The sequence below is a fragment of the Pinus tabuliformis genome, chromosome 2_2 (genome assembly GCF_031772625.1).
Source record: "Pinus tabuliformis cultivar Carrire ecotype Pingquan chromosome 2_2, CPIR1, whole genome shotgun sequence".
In the NCBI taxonomy this organism is placed as follows: Eukaryota; Viridiplantae; Streptophyta; class Pinopsida; order Pinales; family Pinaceae; genus Pinus; species Pinus tabuliformis.
Window position 1 is genome coordinate 1019953428 of NC_142300.1, and position 23108 is coordinate 1019976535.

The following is a 23108-nucleotide window of genomic DNA, read 5'->3' on the forward strand; positions in this document are numbered from 1 at the left end:
ATCAAAATTGAGTCCACATCAAGCTATATACAAACCTTGTCTCCTCATGGAAATATGGGATCTTTGCATCATCAAAGCAGAGCACATTTGGACCTTTCCTTGCCAATCATGAAACATGAAACCTATTGGTATAGGTAGCTAACAAGTTGATTGGCGAATATTTTAGTAATAGTTTTAGTATTTAAGAATGTAGTTTATAGTTGAATTAAAATATATGAGATTTGCAGCGTCACTGTGTTTTTTAATTGTTTTATCTTTTATATGTTTTTTTTCTTCATAGTATTGTTTTCTCATTTGGCTGGAAATAAGTCATTTCGTATTCTACATGTGGTATCAGAGCTTGGACCCGGATTCGATTCCCCCAAGTTGTTTTTGAGGGTACTTAGAAGAGGAAGTATATGTGGAGCAGCCACAAGGTTTTGAAGTGGAAGGAAAGGAGAATAACGTCTACAAGTTGAAGAAGGCTTTGTATGGCCTTAAGCAAGCACCAAGAGCGTGGTATGCAAGGATTGATGGATACTTTCAGGAAAATGGCTTCTAGAGAAGTAAGAATGATCCTACCCTTTACTACAAACAAGAAGGTATTGATATTTTAATCATAAGTTTGTATGTTGATGATCTATTGTATATGGGTAGTAGTTCTAAGATGAGTGATAAATTCAAAGCTGCTATGATGAATGAATTTGAGATGAAAGATCTAGGCATCATGAAATATTTTCTAGGAATGGAGGTTTATCAAAGTAGTGATGAGATTTTCTTTTGTCAGACAAAGTATGCACACGATATACGATATGCTAAATAAATTTGATATGCTTGATTGTCATCCATCCCCTACTCCAAGTGCTCATGGAGAGGTGTTATGTAGAGATGATGGTGTTGATTTAGTTCATGAGAAAACTTACAGAAGTATTGTGGGAAGCTTGATATTTCTAACCCACACAAGGCCTCATATTACATATTCAGTTTCACTTGTTTCAAGGTATATGACAAATCCATCTGAAATACATATGAAGGCAGCCAAGAGGATTTTAAGGTATGTGAAAAGTACTCGAAATTTTGGTATTCATTACTACTCTTCTGAAAAGTTCAATCTTGTTGGATTTAGTGATTCAAATTGGGGAGGTAGTCTTGATGACCGTAAGTCCACATCTGGAAATTGTTTCTCTTTTGGTTCTGGTTTGATTACATGGAGCTCAAAAAAACAAAGCATTGTTGCCCTCTCATCCACAGAAGCGGAATATGTTCGAGTTACCTCAGCAGGTACACAAGCTCTTTGGCTCATAAAAATTTTGGAAGAAATTGGAGAAAAACAAGTTCAACCTACAGTCATTTATTGTGATAATGTAAGTGCCATCAAGGTAGCAAAGAATCGAGTTCATCACAGCACCACAAAGCATTTTGACCTCAAATATCACTTCATTAGAGATTTGGTGCAGAAGAACGAGATTGAATTGAAGCATATAAATACTCATCATCAACTACGAGATATATTCACTAAAGAAGTTGCAAAAGATCAGTTTTTGGCATTATGAGATACTGGAATAATGCTTAATTAGTTATGTAAATTTCTATTTAGTCTTCTCTGCAAAAATAAGGCATCAAATTGTTAGGTGGAGTAGTGCTCGAAAATAACGCAGCAAATTGTTACGTGTAGTAGTGCTGGAAATTAGGTGTAGGTTGATTGTAGAGTTGATTGACGAATATTTTAGTAATAGTTTTAGTAATAGTTTTAGTATTTAAGAATGTAGTTTATAGTTGAATTAAAATATATGAGATTTGCAGTCACTGTGTTTTTTAATTGTTTTATCTTTTATATGTTTTTTTTCTTCATAGTACTTTTTTCTCATTTGGCTGGAAATAAGTCATTTCATATTCTACAAAACTGCACCCAAGGCATCTCCATCTCTTTCTACTATGGGTGCTACTTTATTGGTTAGTGCTGCTACTAGGGCTTGATCTTCCCTTGCTTCTCGTGTTACCTTAGCTTCTAGATTATATGTTGCTGGTCCTCGTTCATTTTCTTAATCCACTGAATAAACATAGGATTCTACTACTGTTCTTGTCGTTTCTCATGGTGTTTCAATGCCTCGGACTAGTTCTGGACCTCGAGGATCTGCATTTGGTGATTAGGATGCTTACTCTGCTACTAATTTACCTACTGGTTATGCTGCTAGCGGTAGTGGTGGATCGAATCTTGGTAAAACTGTTGTTTCTTACTTTACTGGTGCGACTAATATAGTTCGGATCTGGAACTAACTGGATCTCGTTCTCTCACATGAAAGGTGGACTCTGGCTCTCTATCTCAAAATGGAAAGGCTTTGTGTTTTCTCTTGGTAAAGAGACCTATGTTCTTAGCTCTATTACTATTAGAGGTGCTGAACCGACATGATCAAATTTTTTGGTGCTATATCTACTACCATGGCTACTAGTGGTTCTTTTATTCTATATCAATCATAAAAAGCTGCTTCAGCTCATTCACCTCTAGACCTAAAATTTTCATATTCATCTCGATCACTATCTCTATCACTACATTAGGTGGTTTCATCTAATGTGGTGGTTAGTTCCAGTTCCCCATGTGTAGTGGTTATATCATCCAGAACTCCATCACGAAGGTCATCATCTCGATCACAAGGTACTAGTTCATTTGCTTAATCGACAAGATCTACTTATATTGAACCTGTTGCTGTACAGTCAACAACATATTCAACTGAAAAAACATCTACTTTTCTTGCGAATGGTCTTGCTGCTGGTACTAGAGGTGGTGGCGGATATACTATTGGTCATATATAGCTGGATTAGCTTTCTGGGCATGGGTATGTATCTTCGACTGCTTCAATGGTTGCAGAATCAACTACTGGATTAAATAAGTCACTTGTTTACAATCCCTTCGCTTATAGCTTTGTTCCTTCCCTTGCCTACGCCTAGATTAATAGGTACTAGCAGCCACCACTAAATAGGTACTAATAACAAGTTAGGTGTATGAGCGTTCTAGGATGATCCAACGACGAGAATGGAGTTCTTCCACCGAGGTATAAGTGGATATTTTATCTACATCGATGCTAGTCAAGAGATGGATGATGGGCCCAGAACAGGATCTGTTGCTGGTGTTGTGGGTTAGATGATGGTATTGGATAGACAGACGCTGCGTAGGGTGCTTCGAGTTGATATGCTTCTGGTTCTCGATCTCGATCAGGTATAAGTGGATATTCTGTAATCTCCATTGACTGATTAATTAGAACTTCTATTGTTGGGTGTCCAACTGCCTTTACCTTAGCCATTGGGTAAACGGGTGTTCGGTCTACTGCTTTGTCAGCTGGTTAAACGGGTGTTCGGTCTACTGCTTTGTCAGCTGCTTCTATCTCTATCTCTACCTCTACCTCTCCTACTAGTGATGGATAAGAAACTGCGTCTCCATCACTAACCTTAGATCTCTACTCAAACCACCAGAGTTGCTGGTTGAGAAATAGCTCTGTGTACCATTAGTTCCTGACCTGGATAATAGCTCCCCTTTCCTTTATTTGGTGCTGGCTCATCACAGATGCAACAGTATTAGTTGTGGGCTCATCACAGCCTATTATACTATATTTAGTATCACCTAAACCTTGAGCTCTGAAACATCCATGCTCGCTTAGATAATATAATGTTCCTAAAGGAGTAATCCTCATCTTTCCAAGAAAGGTGTGAAGGTATAATAACTGGAGTAATCCTCATCTTTCCAAGAAAGGTGTGAAGGTATAATAACTTCTGTGGGACAGTTGAGGGGTTGGTCAGCATCCAGATCTCAATATAATTTTGAAACAGATGAAGAGATTCATTTTCAGTGGAGAAGAATCTGAACCTTCAGGTCTAATGAAAAGAGTGGGTCACCTGGAACCAGTTTTCATGAACATGCGGATAACTATTACTTAGAGAAGATCCCTAGAACATCATCATTTTCTTGAGCTCTAAATGAAGGTATGGATCAGGTCAGAATTGAATCACTAGATCATCCTTATACTCTCAAGATCTAATGGATATGAAATTGGACAAGGTAATGTCTTAGAAATTCGGAGGATATGGGTATGTAGATATGTTGTTGAAGCTATAGGATCTGCAATTTGAGATAAGGTGTAATATCCATTGGCCTGAATGTTTGTTATCATATGATCAAGCAAATGATATACCTGAGTGTACCCCACCAATGGGTCAAGTCCTATTTTCACTTGGACACCTTTACCAACTTTCCAACTAACTAGTTAATGAATTGATGGAAGAGCATCAATAAGAGCTTTCTAAAACATCCAGCCTTTTTATGGGTGTACCCCACCAATGGGTCAAGTCCTATTTTCACTTGGACACCTTTACCAACTTTCCAACTAACTAGTTAATGAATTGATGGAAGAGCATCAATAAGAGCTTTCTAAAACATGGAGCCTTTTTGTGGGATTTGGACACCTCAACTATCGAGTATAGTGTGACTCAATAGATTTTGATCAAATAACCTCTGTCCATAATCCATTGGAATTTATTATCCTCAGTACACTCTTGGCTACCAAGGCATAAATAATAATATTTCTTTTAAAACCTAGCCCCCTTGGGATTTTGGGAGAGAAAATTTATTCCACTTAACCAAAGGCAATCTGTGTTTCTCCCTACCACCATACCATATCAATTAGAAAAAGAGCCATTGAATCTTGTAAAGAATGTCCCTAGGGATCAAAGATAGTATCTACTAGAAGACATGTTGTGCTTCTAATACAGTTTTAACTAGAACTAGTCAAACCCATCTTGATAACCAATGGTTACACTAGTGGTGAATATTGTTCTCCATTTTCCTTATAAGCCAATTCCAATCAAGCTTTAGATAATCATTTGCTTTTAAGAAAAAGCTTTTTTGGATAGATAATCAAATCTTTACCCATAATCTATTAAGAACTGCAATATATATATATATATATGTTCTCAAAGGTGGGAAGAAGGTTCCAAAAATCAGATCCAGCTTACCTACTAGATTATCTACACTAGATAAAAATAAGAAATCACATAAAATAATAGGATTAGAATTTAATAACTAACTCTAAATATTGGACAAAAACACTCAACAAGAACATTATAACACAAATTGAAAGAAAGAAAAAGATTTTTTTATGAACAATAATATACCATATGGAATGGTTATTAGGAAAGAAAGAAAAAGTTATAAAAAAATAGATCTCTAAATAACAATAAATGATCTATGAAACTATAAAATTCAATATTAAGAAACAGCATGCAAAGGAACATAACTGGTTAGAAAAATACATAAGATACCCCATATAAAAACAGAAACCACTATTTCATCAGACAGATAGACATACTGGGAACAAGAGTATACCATATGGAATGGAACAAGAGTATACCATATGGAATGGTTATTCATTAAGAAATCCATATGAACAAGAGTATACCTTATGGAATGATTATTCCAGGATATCTTTAAAAAAGTTTCAGAAAGAAAAAGGCTATAAAGATAATAGATCAAAAAATAACAATAAATAATCTATGAAAACTATTAAAAAAAACCACCCCACCATCTTAGTGATTCTGAAGTTTCAGTGGCAACAAAAATGTCTGCAAATATAACAATAAATGATATATGAGAGAAAAAAAAAAAATTCATCACGTCCTCTGAGTGATTCTGAAGTATCAGTAACAACAAAAATGTAAACAAATATAACAGTAAATGATTTATGAAAACTAAAAAAATGACCATCAGGCCATCACAGTGATTCTAAAGTTCCAGTAGCAAATAAACATGACTGGCAAAAATTCAATATTAAGAAACAACATGGAGAACTACATAAAATTACTTAGGGTAAATTAAGTAACATAAAAAAATGCAATGGATGGTTAAGAAATGTATGGCCTCATAAGCACAGAAATCCCACTTCTTGCTCATTGGCACAGAAAACCAGCTTCTTTCCCTGGAAATTGCATTAACAACGATGATAAAAGGGATGCAAAATCCAACATCCCATTTAACTTCGCATCCGCAAGGCTGATAAAATATGCTTCAATCCGATTTAACTGCGCATCCGCAATATTCCCCGCTAAATGCAGCATGCTACATTGTTGTTACTGGAGCAATCCGCAGCTGGTAAGAAAAAAAGAAGGAATCTTTCGCCATCTTACTGTTGCATGCCCTTAATTAAGATACTGTTGCATGCCCTTTATTCGTTTACATTAAAGGTTGGGCAACATCACATTCACTTAGCCAATTGAATAACTTTCATGAAGGGTTTTGTGAATAAAGTTATTCAGAGATCCAACTAAATAGAGAGGCTTTTGTGTGTAAAATTACTTAGAGATTTTTTATCACAAAATATTTTAAATTTGTAAAGCGTTTTGAACTGAATAAAAGGTTTGGTAAGTAAAATTATTCAAAGATCTAACTGAATAGAAGCTTTTGAGTGTAGAGTTATTTTAGAGAATTAAAAAAAATATGTGATAGATTTAGAAAACAGATTTTTAAACCTGAATATTCTATAAAATAGATCACATGATTTTAACATCATGCCATAGCTCAAATTCAAAATTCCAACTGAAAGTCATTAAAATCAATTAAGGATAAAGAAAATAATGGGGGAGATAAAATAACTTACTGTTGTCTTGGCGGCTTCATATTCCAATATAGTTACTACTGCTTTACCTTCAATAAGCTTGATCGAAAGGCGGCTCTCAACCCCAAAAGAAAAAACCATAAATCACTTATGATTTCGTCCATAATAATGGCATAAAGTCCTATCTATGCATACTAAAGAAGTAGAGAAACTCTTAGAAATTTGAATTAATGCAAGAAGCTTACAGAATTTTGAGGAAACCAAGCAGGGAATCTCAGAGGAGTGAAGGAAACAGAGTCGGGAGCCTCATTACAAATTTTCTCAAAGAGGAGAGAAGAACACCACCTAAAGACTTTTTACTACTCGTTGTAACTAGGGTTAACCAATTCTTGTTTTATATCTGGAGATAGTGGAAGCCTTTTTGTTTAACCAAGAGGTGAATGGGTCATTTTGGGAATTATCAAATAGGTTAAATGGTCTTTTTTATATAGTATTTTTAGGAATTTGAAATTACTTAAAAGGTTTTGTTTACTTAATAAAGGTAATGAAACCAATTATAAATTCAAAAATATATTTTAAAGAACAAGAAGTTACAATTTTTAGGTCAAAGAGCCATTTCGTCTAGGGTGTGCTTTATAAAAAATATTGTTTGTGAAATTAATTGGAAATTATATGATAGTTTTTTGTTTTTTTGGTAGGTGAAACCCAAGGGCATTTAAGTAGTGAAAATCACCCATTGATTGCATGAGCTTGTTCACACTAGCCTTTAATATTATTGGTTTTTTGATAGTGGAGTTACTAACTTGTGACCTTTTCAACACAAAAGGATCTAATCCCTATGTCTAACAATATTAATATAATAGTAATATTAAATTTAATGATGTTTTTACAAGTTACCATAACAAAATTTATAATAAAACTATTGAATTGTATTGTAGTTTTTATCACCATGGTTAGTTTCATTTTTTTCAGTTAGGCATTAAATATTTTTTATTAATACTTACCCATCCCCTCATACTGAGTTGTAGAATGTCGCTCTCTACCAAATAATATTGATTCTTTCTATTGAATTGTATTGTAGTTTTTATCACCATGATTTTTTTCATTTTTTTCTCTAGACATTAATTTTTTTTATTAATATTTTATTGGATAAGTGACATACTTGGGACATACTTACGGATCCCCTCATAGTGAGTTGTAGAATGTGCCTCTCTACCCAATAATATTGATGGTGGTCATTGTCATTTCTTTTACCAATTTTTTATTTTTTAAAATTTTAAAAGAAAATAAAGCTAAATTATTTGAAATATAATTAAAACTATATTTATATATATTCTAAATTTTAATTTAAAAAATTAGGAATACTAATTTTCTAATAAATATTTTGATTTTAGATTTTAATGTAATGCTATATAATCTAGGGTTTTTATGTGTTTTAGTGTTATAATAACATTTAAAAAATTATATTTACCCAACTTTATTATTATTTTTAAAAATATTTGTTTTTTTATATTAATTAAATTTATCAAATAAAAAAATTTATTTACAATATTAAAATAAATAATTTTTGCAATACATTTTTCTTTTTACATGTTTTCCTTTTCCTATTCAATATTAATGTAATATATATCTATTATTAAATTTGAGAATAAAGACAAAAACTACAAAAAGTCTCCCTAAAGACAACTCCTTTAGCTTCCAGTTGTCTTTAGTGCAAATTTTTGGAAGCTTTTCGGTGGATTATTCTAGTCTAATTTCTCTAAAATCTAGCACAAATTGATTGAAATCACAACTTTATTTGTAAACCCTCCATAGTAGAGTGATCCATATATATAGTAAAAAAACCACTTTAGATAACAAAAATCAAGATTTCAACATGAATTTTTCCAGTCATTTCTCAAATTATGAAATAGATTAAATGGTGCTTTTTTAGTATTTTAAGGAATTTTTAAATTATGAAAAATAATTGTCTATCTAATATAATGAAGGAGTTGTCTTTAGCCCTAAGTAGTCAAAATCACCCACTCATAGCATCATATTGCTCATACTAGCCCTTAGTATTTTTGGGTTTTCCCTATTGGAGTTATGAACTAGTGACCTTTCACAAGAGAATATTGGTGACCTTTGACCACAAAATACCTTAATAGAACACAGTTGACCAAAATATATGGCTTAGATCCATTATCCATCTGTCATACTTAGTTAGTTGTAGAATGTGCCTCTCTACCGAGTAATATTGATGGTGGTCATCATCATTTACTTTGACCAATCTTTTATTTATTAATCTTTAAAAGAAAATAAAGCTAAATTATTTAAAATATAATTAAAACTATATTTATATATTTTTTAAATTTAAATTTTAAAAATTAAGAATACTAATTTTGTAATAAATATTTTGATTTTAAAATTTAATGTAAAGTTATATAATATAGGGTTTTTATTTGTTTTACTATTATAAAAACATTTTAAAAATTATACTTACACAACTTTTTATTATTTTTAAAAATATTGGTTTTTTTATAAAAAAAATTATTTATAATATTAAAATCAATAATTTTTGCCATACATTTTTCTTTTTAAATTTTTTCTTTTTCTAGAAAGTTAAAATATTAATGTAATATATATTTAATATTAAATTTGATAATAAAGACAAAAACTACAAAAATTAGCCCTAAAGACAACTCCTTTAGTTTCGAGTACTCTTTCGTGCAACTTTTTGAAAGATTTTCCGATGGATTATTTCAGTCTAATTTCTTTAAAATCCAACACAAATTCATTGAAATCACAAGTTTTATTTGTAAAGACTGCATAGTAGAAGTGCCCTATGGGTTTTTCAAATCCATATATACAGTAAAAAAACTAGTTTAAATAACACAAATCAAGATTTAACCACAAATTTTTCCACCGGATTCTGTACCCGAAACTCCAAAAAGTCGCTCTAAAGACAACTCCTTTAGTTTGGAGTTGTCTTTGCTGTGACTTTTGGAAGCTTTTCGAGTGGATTATGGAAGCTTTTCGAGTGGATTATTGGAGTCTAACGTTTCTAAAATCTCAGAGGAATTCATTGAAATTGTTGAAATAATAATTTCAAGTGAGGCGCTGTTCAGAATCCGCCATGGCAACAATGACTGCAAACAACATTTATTTCCGAAAACGGCCTGTTCTCCATCGCACCACCTTTCTCGCAATGGTGGTATTTTCCAAAACCGCTTTTCATCGGAGCATAAACTTTAGCAGAGATGGGCCATGAGATATGGTTGACAACCGTCGGATTAAATGAATGGTTGATATAAGCGTGCAACAATGAACTTGCGTGAAGTGAAAGTTTTGTTTTGACAGCCGGTTTCTCCCTAAAAGTAATTAATGTAAATTTAATGTGATAGGTAAAAGTTGGTAAAGTTTTTTTTTAAGTTTGTTTTTTTATTACTCACGGTAGTATGGCACAAAAAATGTATTGTTATGTTTTAGTTTTGGTTGTTCATTGTATATGAAATGAAACGTGAAGGTGAAAGGAGAATTTTTCCAGCAGGTTGGATGTAATGCAGGCACGAGTGTGAAGGTAAGGGAAATGTTTTTTTTTAGAGAAAAAATACGGAATGTAATGAAAAATAGACGGAGCAGTGTAAATGGGATTTTTGTGTTGTTCGTTGAAACAAAAGAGAATGCACAATATAGCAATTGTAAGGTAATTATTTTTCTTGTAGTTGCATATGAAATGCAATAGAATCACCAAGCGAATGTAAGAGATTTTTACAACAGTAAATGTAAGTTTTATTTTTACACAAAGTAGTGTAAAGATTTTGAGCTGAGACAGAGTAAAGTCTACAAGGAGAGAGCCTAATTTTTTTTGTGAGGAACCAAAGTGTTTTTCTGTAGATCCCTCTGTGAGAGGAAGAAGTATGGCAGTCTTTTATGAATGAATACAAAAAGTTTTTATGTGTGTTGAAAAACTCTGTTCTTCTTCAACAAACAATTTTAAGCTTCCCTGTGTTAAGATCGTGTGATAAAACAGAGTATTATTCTGTGTTCAAGTTTTTTTTTTTTGAATTAAACAAGAAATTCCCAAAAGTGGTATCAAAGCTTTTCGAGGCTCTTTGAAGGTGTCAAAGAAGTTGAAGGAAGGGTTTCTTGCTGCAGCAGCTTCTCGAGCAGAGTGAAGACTCAGTCAAGAAAATCCAAGGTATTTCTCAAGTTTGCTTTTGTGTTAGTGCTGAAGACAATCAATTATTTTAAAAACACATAGTCAAGTATTTTGAAGAGTGCAAGAATGGTTGGATCCAACACTAGCATGGGTATCTTTAATACTCAACTGCCACAATCTAATGGGAAAAACTATAGCTATTGGGAAATAACCATGAAAGCTTTGCTTGCTTCTCAAGACTAATGGGAATTTGTTGAGGATGGCTTTGAAGAGTGAGTAGATGAAGATGATTTTAATAACTTGACACACGCAGAGAAAGATCTCTTGAAGAGCTATAAGAAGAAGGATTCTAAAGCCCTATTATTTTTATATCAATGAGTGCATGAGAGTGTGTTTCCAAGGATAGCAACAACCAAGACATCTAAAGAAGCATGGAAAACTCTCAATATAGCCTATCAAGGCATGGAGAAAGTGAAGACAACAAAACTAGAGTTGCTGAGGAGAGATTTTGAGAACCTCTGCATGAAGGAGTCAGATAATGTTGACTCATTCTTCACACATGTGATTGGTCTGGTTAGACACATAAGGTCTCATGGACAGATTCTTGAAGAAAGTAGGATTGTGGAGAAACTGTTGAGGGTCCTACCCTGAAAGTTTGATGTGATTGTCAAGACCATAGAAGAGACAAAGGATCTCACAAACTTCACAGTTGATGAACCACATGCATCAATCATAACACATGAGCAGAGATTGAGTAGAAATGGAAACTCATCTCTAGAGAATGCCTTCAAGACCTAGATGTCCTTTGGAAGAGGAAGAGGTCAAGGCAGAGGAAATAAGAGAGGAAGAGGCAGAAACCAAAACAGAGGTGGAAGAAACACTCCAGCAAATGCTCAAGGAAGAGGTAGCAATCTAAATGAGAACCAAGGCCAAGGCAGCAACCAACAGAGTGGACAACATCATACTCAAGGACAAAGGTATGAAAAATCCAATTTCCAATGTTATTATTGTAAAAAATATGGGCATTATGCAAATGAATGTAGGAAGAAGTAGCATGATATGAGTAATAGAACTAGTGAAAATTTCACTAGAGAAAATATCAGCTAAAAAAAATTGTTTTTGCCGTGTAATACTGCTGAAGAAAAGAGTGAAGATGTATGGTTTCTAGACTCCGGTTGCAGCAACCGTATGACACGAAACATAGTCATGTTATCTATGTTAGATCAGAACGTGAATTCACAAGTCACACTAGGGACTGATAATAAAGTTTATGTTATGGGAAAAGGAGAAGTAAAAGTTTTAACAAAGAAAGGTGAAAAGATAACCATATCAGATGTTTATTATGTTCCTGGAATGAAATGTAACCTCTTAAGTATTTTACAACTTGTTCAAAAGGGTTACAATGTTTTCTTTGTGAATGATGTATGCACCATCATGGACAGAGCACCCAGCAAACAATGTATTGCTGAAGTGAAGATGATTAGGAACAAGATGTTCCCTCTCAGAATGAAGGCAGATTTGAAAAATAAAGAAGTAATAGCAGCAGTGACATAAGAGGCTTTCCAAAGCAAACCGAAAGATGAAAATTGGTTGTGGCACTTGAGGTTTGGACATCTCAACTTTGGAGGTCTTAATTTGTTGAGTAGAAAATGAATGGTAATAGGATTACCATTGATAGAGAAACCAGACAGCCTTTGTGAAGGTTGCATTTTTGGGAAACAACACAGAGAAATTTTTCCATGAGGGAAAAGCATAAGGGCAAAAGCGCTCTTAGAAATTCTCCACTCAGCTTTATGTGGACCGATGCAAACTCCATCACTTGAAGGTAGCCACTACATATTAACATTCATTGATGATTTTACTAGAAAAACTTGGGTTTATTTCCTAAAGAACAAAAGTGAAGTGTTTGAAAGATTTTGCAATTTCAAGGCACTTGTTGAAAACCAAAGTGGGCTGCATATCAAAGTTCTAAGAACTGATAGAGGAGGTGAGTATATCTCCAAATAATTTCTACGGTTTTGTAGAGAAAATGGAATTCATAAGCAGTTTACCACTAGGTACACTCCGCAACAAAATGGAGTTGTTGAAACGAAGAATAGCACAATCATGGACATGGCGAGGAGTATGTTAAAGGAAAAGAATTTTCCAAATGATTATTGGGTTGAAGCTGTACACTGTGCAACGTACATTTTAAATAGGTGCCCTACAGAAGCAGTCATGAACAGAGTGCCGGAAGAAGCATGGAGTGGGAGAAAGCAAGGAGTCACCCACATGAAAGTTTTTGGATGTATGACTTATGCACACATTCCAGATCAGCTAAGGAAGAAGTTGGACAACAAAGGGGAGAAATGTATTCTCATTGGATACAGTGAGGAATCCAAAGCTTATAGGTTGTATAACCCATCCACCAAAAAGCTTATTGTGAGTAGAGATGTTCAGTTCATTGAGGAGGAAGCTTGGGGTGGAAGCATAGAGAAAAGAGTGAATGTTAAAAGCTCTTTGTCACATGATGAACATGATGAGGAGATGGCTGAAATACATCCCCAAACAGCAGCACCAACACAAGGACAACAAGGGACACCCTTGAGGAGAAATGAAAGTGCTTCTACAAGCACACCACAAGGAGGAAATTCAAGTGCTTCTTTAAGCACTTGCACACCAAATGGAAGAGGTAAGAAGTTCAGAAATTTAAATGACATTTATGAACAAGAGGTAGCAAATGAAGGTATGAACTCTTTGTTTGCTCTATATTGTCATGTTGACGACCCTGTTCATTTCGAAGAAGCAATTAAGGATGGGAAATGGATTGAAGCTATGGATGAGGAGATTAATGCCATAGAAAGAAACAAGACATGGGATTTAGTTGAACTACCAAAAGGAAAGGAAGTCATTGGAGTTAAATGGGTCTACAAGACCAAGAGTAATGCTGAAGGCAAAAGAGAAAGACACAAGGCAAAACTAGTTGTCAAAGGATATAAGCAGTACTATGGGACAGACTATGAAGAAACTTTTGCATCGGTTGCTAGAATGGAAACCGTGAGAGCAGTATTGTCCATAGCAGCACAAAACAAGTGGAAATTTTACCAAATGGATGTGAAGTTAGCATTCCTAAATGGAGAGTTAAAGGAATAGGTTTACATTGAACAACCTCTATGCTATGAAAAGAAAGGCCAAGAACACAAAGTGTGCAGATTGAAGAAAGCTCTGTTATATACCTAAGGGGGATAATATGGGGTACCAAGGGAGGTACCCAAGGTAATAATGTAATAATGGGATGGGCCATAGTAATAAATAAGGTGGTTAACCCATATCATGTAAGGGACCACAAGTAGTTAATAGCAATGTAATGGGCCCATGGTATTAGTTTGATGGTATGAGGGAACCATGGTAATGATCCATGGTATTGTATGTATGAGGCCTATATAGAGGCTAGAGACTCCACGTGGAGAAAGAATGAAGGATTATTGTATGAACAAGCATATGGCTTGTGGAGTGTTCTCCTTCCTTAGGGAGTGAATATATGGTGTTGCCCTACCTTAAGGGTTTGATATCAATAAAGAATCATTTCATATTATTTCTGGGTTTATTTGTATTCTCTTATATTTTTGGATCAGATCTATAACAAGCTCTTTGTGGGCTAAAGCAAGCACCAAGAGCATGGTACAGTAGGATGGATTTTGTCTACTGGAAAACGGATTTGAAAAATGTGAGGGAGAACCCACCATCTACATCAAAGAAAAGGATGGTAAATTACTAACTGTTGTTATTATATGTTGATGATTTTATTCTCACACGTAATGATGATTACCTTATTGAAATTTTCAAAACAGTCATGAAAGAAGAATTTGAAATGACTGACATGGGTTTGCTCAGATACTTCTTAGGAATAGAAGTAGAACAAAATCAAAATAGTATTTTTATTTCACACGCGAAATATGTTAATGAAGTGTTGGAAAGATTCAATATGCAAGAGAGCAAGGCAACAATCACTCCCACAGTGATGGGATTAAAACTCAGCAAAGAGGACAACATCAAGGATTTTGATCCTAGATTGTATAAGAGCATAGTTGGCAGCCTCATGTATTTGACTGCAACTAGGCCGGATATAATGTTTTCTGTTAGTTTAATTTCCAGATTCATGGAGAGGCCAAAAGAAGCACATTGGCAGGTAGAAAAAAGGATTCTGAGGTATGTTAAAGGTACTTAAAGGTTTGGCATTTTATAGACTGCTTCAGAATGCTCAGATTTAGTTGGATACACTGATATTGATTGGTTTGGAAGTGTAGATGATCGGAAAAGCGCATCTGGTTATGTTTTTCACATGGGTTCATGAGTTATTTCATGGGCTTCTAAAAAAGAGCCTATTGTAGTGTTGTCTATAGCAGAAGAAGAATATGTGGCAGCTACAGCAGCAACATGCCAAGCAGTTTGGATGAGAAGGATGTTAAGGAGCCTATGCCAAGAGCAAACAAAAGGAACTGTGATCTTTTGTGACAATAGCTCAGCTATTGCATTATCCAAGAATTCGGTGTTTCATAAGAGAATGAAACACATTGACACAAAGTTTCATTACATCAGGGAATTGGTAAACAATGGAGAGATTATCTTAAAACATTGCAGAACTCAGGAGTAGGTTGCTAACATTCTAACCAAGCCTTTGGGATAGAAAAGTTTTGAATTTTTGAGGAAGTGTTTGGGTATGACTAATAACCCAATAGTTGAAATTAAAGGGGAGTGTTGAAATAATAATTTCAACTGCAGCGCTGTCCGGAATCCGCCATGGCAACAACGACTGTAAACAACATTTATTTCTGAAAACCACCTATTCTCCATCGCACCACCTTTCTCGTAATGGTGGTATTTTATCAAACGACTCCAATCACATTCACTACTTGATGCGTGTCCACAACTTTTCGAAAACCGCTTTTCGTCGGAGCATAAACTTCAGTAGAAATGGGCCCCGCGATATGGTTGACAACCATCGGATTAAATCAACAGTTGATACAAGCCTGCAACAATGAATTTGCGTGAAGTGAAAGTTTTGTTTTGACCGCCCATTTCTCCGTAAAAGTAATTAATTTAAATTTAATCTCATAGGTAAAAGTTGGTAAACTTTTTTTTAAGATTTTTTTTGTTACTCACGGCAGTATGGCACAAAAAATGTATTGTTATGTTTTAGTTTTGGTTGTTCATTGTATATGAAATGAAACATGAAACTCGCAGCAGCGAGGGTGAAAGGAGAATTTTTCCAGCATGTTGGATGTAATGCACACAACAGTGTGAAGGTAAGGGAAATGTTTTTTTTGAGAGAACATATATGTAATGTAATGAAAAATAGACACAGTAGCGTAAATGGGATTTTTTTGATGTTCGTTGAAACAAAAGAGAATGCGCAGTAGTGAAATTGTAGGGTAATTATTTTTCATGTAGTTGCATATGAAATGCAATAGAATTCGCAAGCGAATGTAAGAGATTTTTAAAGCAGTAAATGTAAGTTTTAGTTTTACACACAGTAGTGTAAAAATTTTCAGCTGAGATAGAGTAAAGTTTGCAAGGAGACAGAGTAAATTTTTTTGTGAGGAACCAAAGTGTTTTTGTGTAGATCCCTCTGCGAGAGGAAGAATTCTGTAATAGGCAGTCGTTCATTAATTAATACAAAAAGTTTTTATGTGTATTGAAAAACTCTGTTCTTCTTCAGCAAACAATTTGAAGCTTCCGTGTGTTAAGTTCCTGTGATAAAACAAAGTATTATTCTCTATTCAAGTTATTTTGTTTTGGAATTAAATAGAAAATTTCCAACAGAAATAACAAGTTTGATGGGTAACCCTTGCACAATAGAAGTTCCTACTGGTCTTTCAAGGCACTGAATCCATATATACTATTAAAAAGCTAGTTTAAATAACACAAATCAAGATTTCACCACAAATTTTCCACCTGATTTCAACACCGAAAACTCCAAAAAGTTTCACTAAAGGAAACTCCTTTAGTTTCAAGTTGTCTTTAGTGCGGCTTTTTGAAGGCTTTTCCGCTGGATTATTACAATATATTTTCTCTGAAATCCGGCGAGAATTCACTGACATCACAAGTTTTATGGGTAACCCCTTCACAATAAAAGTTCCCTAGGGGTTTTTCAGGGTGCCAAATCCATATATACCGTAAAAAAAACTAGTTTAAATAACACAAATCAAGATTTCATCACAACTGTATCCACAGGATTCAAGCACGAGAAAATCCAAAAAAGTCACACTAAAGAAAACTCCTTTAGTTTCGAGTTGTTTTTAGTGTGAGTTCTTGGAAGCTTTTCGAGTGGATTATTCTCGTCTAATTTCTCTAAAATCACGTAGGAATTCATTGAAATCACAAGTTTGATGGGTAACCCCTACATAATAGAAGTGCCCTAAGGGTTTTTCAGGGCATTGAATCCATATGTAAAGTGAAAAAACAAGTTTAAATTACACAAATCAAGATTTCACCACAAACTTTTCCACCAGATTCCGACACCAGAAACTCCAAAAAGTCACACTAAAGACAACTCCTTTAGTTAGAAGTTATCTTTAATGCGACTTTTTCGAAGCTTTTCTAGTGGATTATTCCACTCTAATTTCTCAAAAGTTTGATAGGAATTCACTGAAATCACAAGTTTGATGGGTAATCCCTCAACAATAGAAGCGCCCTAGGGGTTTTGTAAGAGTGTTGAATCCATATATAAAGTAAAAAAAATTAGTTTAAATAATACAAATTAAGGTTTCACCAGAAATTTTACCATCGGATTTGGGCACCAAAAACTCCGAAAAGTCGCACTAAAGAAAACTCCTTTAGTTTCAAATTGTCTTTAGTGTAGCTTTTTGGAAGCTTTTCTCGCGGATTATTCCTATCGAACTTCTCCAAAATCTGGCATGAATTCATTGAATTCGCAAGTTTCAAGCATAGCCCCTTCACAATAAAAGTTCCCTTGGTGTTTTTCACGGTGGTGAATCCATATATACTGTAAAAAAACTAGTTTAAATAAAGCAAATCAAGATTTTACCACATATTTTACCACCAGATTCTCGCACTAGAAACTCCAAAAAGTCACACTAAAGACAACTCCTTTAGTTTCTAGTTGTCTTTAGTGCAACTTTTTGGAAGCTTTTCTGGTGGATTATTCTGGTCTAATTTCTCTAAAATACGGCATGAATTCATTGAAACCATAAGTTTGATGGTTAACCCCTACACAATAGATGTCCCCTAGGGGTTTTCCATGGTGCTGATCCATATATATAGTAAAAAAAGTAGTTTAAATAACATAAATGAAGATTTCACAACATTTTTTTCCACCAGATTCTGGCATCGGAAAATCCAAACAATTGAATTAAAGACAAATCATCTAGTTTTGAGTTGTCTTTAGTGTGAATTTTTGGAAGCTTTTACGGTTGATTATTCTGGACTAATTTCTCTTAAATCTGGTGCAAATTCATTGAAATCACAAGTTTGACGGGGAACCCCTAAACAATAGAATTGCCCCAGGGGTTTTTCAGTGAGCTAAATCCATATATACAGTAAGAAAACTAGTTTAAATAACACAAATCAAGATTTCACCAGAATTTTTTTGACCTAAAACTCCAAGAATTCGCACTAAAGACAACTCTTTTAGTTTCGAGTTGTCTTTAGTGTGACTTTTTGGAAGCTTTTACAGTTAATTCCTCTAAAATTCAACATGAATTCATTCAAGTCACAAGTTTGATGGGTAACCAACATGAATGAATGTTTTTGTGAGTAAAGTTATTCAAAGATCTACTTGAATGGAGGCTTTTCTGTGTAGAGCTATTCAGAGATTTTCCATCACATAAATTTTCAAATCATTGAAACATTTTGGAACTAGCTAATATGGTTCATCTAATTTTGGTAAAAGTAAATCACATTAACTTGTTCTAAATTTCTAGATAATTTGAAAAAATATGTAATAGATCTGCAAAACAGATTTTTAAACCTCAATAGTGTATAAGATGAAATACATGGTTTTAACATCATGCCACAACTCAAGTTCAAAATTCCAACTCAAATGTTATAGTCATTAAAATCAATTCAGGGTAAAGAAAACACAAAATCGTTCGTTCACATCAGATTTTGTTTAGATTAACAAAGGCATTCCAAAACAAATGCAGTGGGGGAGATAAAATAGCTCACATTTTTCCTAGAGACGCAATAAACTGCTCCTCCCATCCTCTCTTAATATCCCAAAATAGATACTAATGTTATACTTTCAATAACTTGATCGAATGGAAACTTTGAAAAAGAAAAGGAAAAATCATAAATCACTTATAATTCGTTCCATATCGGGATTTTATGCATACTGCAGAACTAGGGAGACTCTTAGAAATTTGAAATAATGCAATAAGTGTACAGAATTTTGAGGAAAACAAGCGCGAAAGTACAATAGATTGAAGGCCACAGAGTTGCAAACCGACGGTTCTAAGTTTCAGTGAATGGTTAATAACGTGAACTCTTTACAAATTTTCCCAATAGCAAGAGAGAAGAACACCACCTCTTCTAATTATCAGACTCCACCATATAGGCTTTTGACTACTTGTAACTAGTCAATATTTATGTCGTCCCTTACAAAATTCATAAGTCGGGGTTAACCAACCCTTTCTTTGTCTCTTTTTTTTTTGAATTTTGAGATGGTGGAATGGATTTGTTTTTCTCAATTTTGAGATCATGGAAACAACTTTGGTTAACTAATAGGTGAAATGGTCATTTTTTAAATTATGAAATAGATTAAATGGTTTTTTTTATAGTATTTTTAGGAATTTTCAAATTATGGAAAATACTTTTCCTAGCTAATATATGAAGGAGTTGTCTTTAGTGCAACTTTTTGGAAGCTTTTCCGGTGGGATTTTCAGGTAAAATTTCTCTAAAATCCGAGAGCAATTTATTGAAATCACAAGCTTGATGGGTAATCCCTTCATAGTCAAAGTGTCCTAGGGGTTTTTAAGGGTGCTGAATCCAAATATGTAGTTAAAATCCAGTTTAAATAACACAAAACAAGATTTCACCAATATTTTGGCATCGGAAAGTCCAAAATTCGCACGAAAGACAACTCCATAAATGAAATGGACTTTTTCTAAATATTTTTTCTTTTCAATTTTGTTCAAAATCTAATATAGATTTTTAAAAATTATAAGTTTTAGTTATTTAATTTGCTAAGATCGAGTGTTACATGTGTTTTCCAAGGTGTTGAAACCAATTATGCATTAAAAAATATATTTGAAAGAAAAAGAAATTACAATCTTGTCGGACTCAGGTCAAAGAGTCATTTCTTCTATTATTTAGCCTACACCTTATGAAAAATATTGTTTTGAATATGTGAAATTAATTTGAAATTATATAATAGTTTTTTGTTGTTGGTAGGTGAGCCTCAAGGGCGTTTAAGTCGTCTCATAGCATCATCTTGCTCATACTAGCCCTTAGTATTGTTGGGTTTTTGCTAGTGGAGTTATGAACTCGTGACCTCTGACCACAAAATACCTTAACAGAACACAATTGACCAAATTATACCAACCGAGATCCATCTAACTCTCGCTCTATCATGGGTCGATGCTTTTTGAAACTAGATCTAAGTTCATCATCACGACGAGGATGATGATGTTAATATTTAATAAAACATTAATATTAAATTTAATGATGCCTTTTACCCGACATGATAACAAAATTTATAATAAAACTATATCAAATTAATATTTTCGAATATTAAAACTTTGACATGGAAATATTCATGGCTTTAAAGATTTTAATATACTCATAAGATATGTTTTTTCTTTTAAAGATTTAATTTACACGACTTTAATTTAAATAAATATTAAAATATTTTGGAGCAGGGTTTTTGATTCTTTGTATTGAATTGGATTGTAGTTTTTTTATCTATATGGCTATTTTCATTTTTTTGGGGTAGACATTAATTTTTTATTTATTTATTATTATTTTATTGGAGACTTGACATACTTACCCATCTCCTTATACTTGGTTGTAGCATGGGCCTCCAATAATAGTGATGGTCATCATCGTCATTTACTTTGAACAATTTTTCATTTATTAAACTTGAAAAGAAAATGAAGCTAAATTATTTGAAGTAAAATTAAAACTATACTTATATATGCCTTTAATTTTAATTTAAAAAATCAAGAATATTAATTTTGTAATACATATTTTTATTTTAAAATATAATGTAAAGTTATATAATACAAGTTTTTTAAATCATTTAATATTATAAAAAAAAATGAAAATTATATTTGCCAAATTTTATTATTATTTTTAATAAAATCGTTTTTTATTTTTATTAAATTTATCAAATAAAAAATTTATTTATAACTCTAGAATCACTCATTTTTCTAAGATACTTTTATTTTTTCATTTTTATTTAAAAAGGAAATACCACCTCTCTTTTGGTTAATTCAAAATGAAACCTAGCGGTGGTATACTCCCAAGGCTCCCATTTTAATTTTTTGTATAACACCTCTCTTTTGATTAATTTGAAGTGAAACCTACTGGTGGTCTGCTCCCAAGACTCTCTCGAAGGATAGAATGTGTGAGATTTGTGATACTAAGGTGGAAGATGAAAAACACTTCCTTTTAGACTACCCACCTTTTACCACCCAAGACTCCATGGAATGATAAAATCTGTCATACGTGTGATACTAAGAAGGTGGAAGATGAAAAACACTTCCTTTTAGACTTCCCACCTATTACTCACATCCACTCTCAATTCCCTAACATCTACCAAACTTCAATCTTCTTGACTTATTAAGTCAATCCAACTAGAGGGATCTCGGTGAACTTCTTTCCCTTCTCTTTGATCATGAAAACAAGATTTTGAAGAATCACACTTAGTTTTCTTCTCTTTTCTTGAGATCATATAGGCGTTAATGATCATCATCATCATCATCATTATTTCTATATATATATATATATATATATATATATATATATATATATATATATATATATATATATATATATATATATATATATATGTATATATATTCTTTCATTTAATTTCAATTTTTATTATTTATTTTGTTTACTGTTTAAAATAAATATTTTTTAACCTAATATTATCTTTCATTTTATTAAAATAATAATACTAATAATTTTAATTTTAATTTAATTCATTATTTACTACTATTTTTTACTTTGATAAATTTTTAATCAAAACTAGTTGTTTTATTCTAATTCCTAGAAAGCATCTATCTTCATATATTTAATCTTATGTCATGCTCTGTTTTTCATCTTGTCGTGAAAATGAATCACACTAGACGGTTTCAAATGCGTGAGAAAAAGCTTTCTATGTGATTTGTACATAATGATTTCAACAATATCAATATTAATCAAAATATTTTTTTAATAATTTAGTTAAGATTTGGTATCTTTATGTTAGTTCTCCTTTTACCTCAAAATAACATTGACTATATTCATTACTATAAACTTATTTTTATAAATATGAATATAAAGGCGTAACCTTAAGGGTGTCGAGTAGCAAGGTACTTAGCAATGGAAACTCTACGGGTTGAGTTAACCCTTTGGATTATTTATTATTTTAATAATAATAATAATTATTATAATTTATTTGATTTATCTAATTTATTTTAATTTATTAAATTATAAAAATATATAACAAATGAATTAATTTCTTTAGTACAATAAAAACTATTCCTAAACAAGTGTTTCTACATGTAACATACTAAAACCAAAAGTAGAAGAAATTACACTATGCAAATAAAACAAAACAAAATAAATTTACTTAACCATAAATATGTAGCCCCACCTCGCTACCATAATTTCGAAGCAAATTTCATTAATGGAATTATTTAACCAAATTTTCAATGTGGAACTTATACATGATAAAAATTGGAGGGCGGTAGAGTATGTATGCATTCGTAGACTTAACAGTTGAATGACTCAGCGAAGGAGGGTCCGTTATCCCATAAACAAGGGGGTCTCATACACAAATTTGGTGTCTAGCTTGGTCGTGACCTTAAAATTGGATAATAATAATAATAATAATACATAGATCTTGGAAAAGCGTTATACTTTATACATATGAACATTAACCCTTAACGAGATCATTCAATATGCTAGGATTCGTATAGAAGCTTTTCCGATTGTTTCCACCCACAGTTGCGAGTCATCGGGTTAGTACAGTGGAGTCATTCCCGCCATGGATGATATTGTTCTTTATCTAACGGTGGTTTTTAAACCTTGGGACGTTAGGGTAACTGAACCCTAACCCATCTGCTGCTCAATCGCTCATTTGAAACTGCATCCCTCACGAGCCGAGCTCTACAACCTTTGATGTTATAGGCTAGGTATGAGAGTTTCAAGCATCAAAAACTCCTTTCCAAGTATGTTAACAA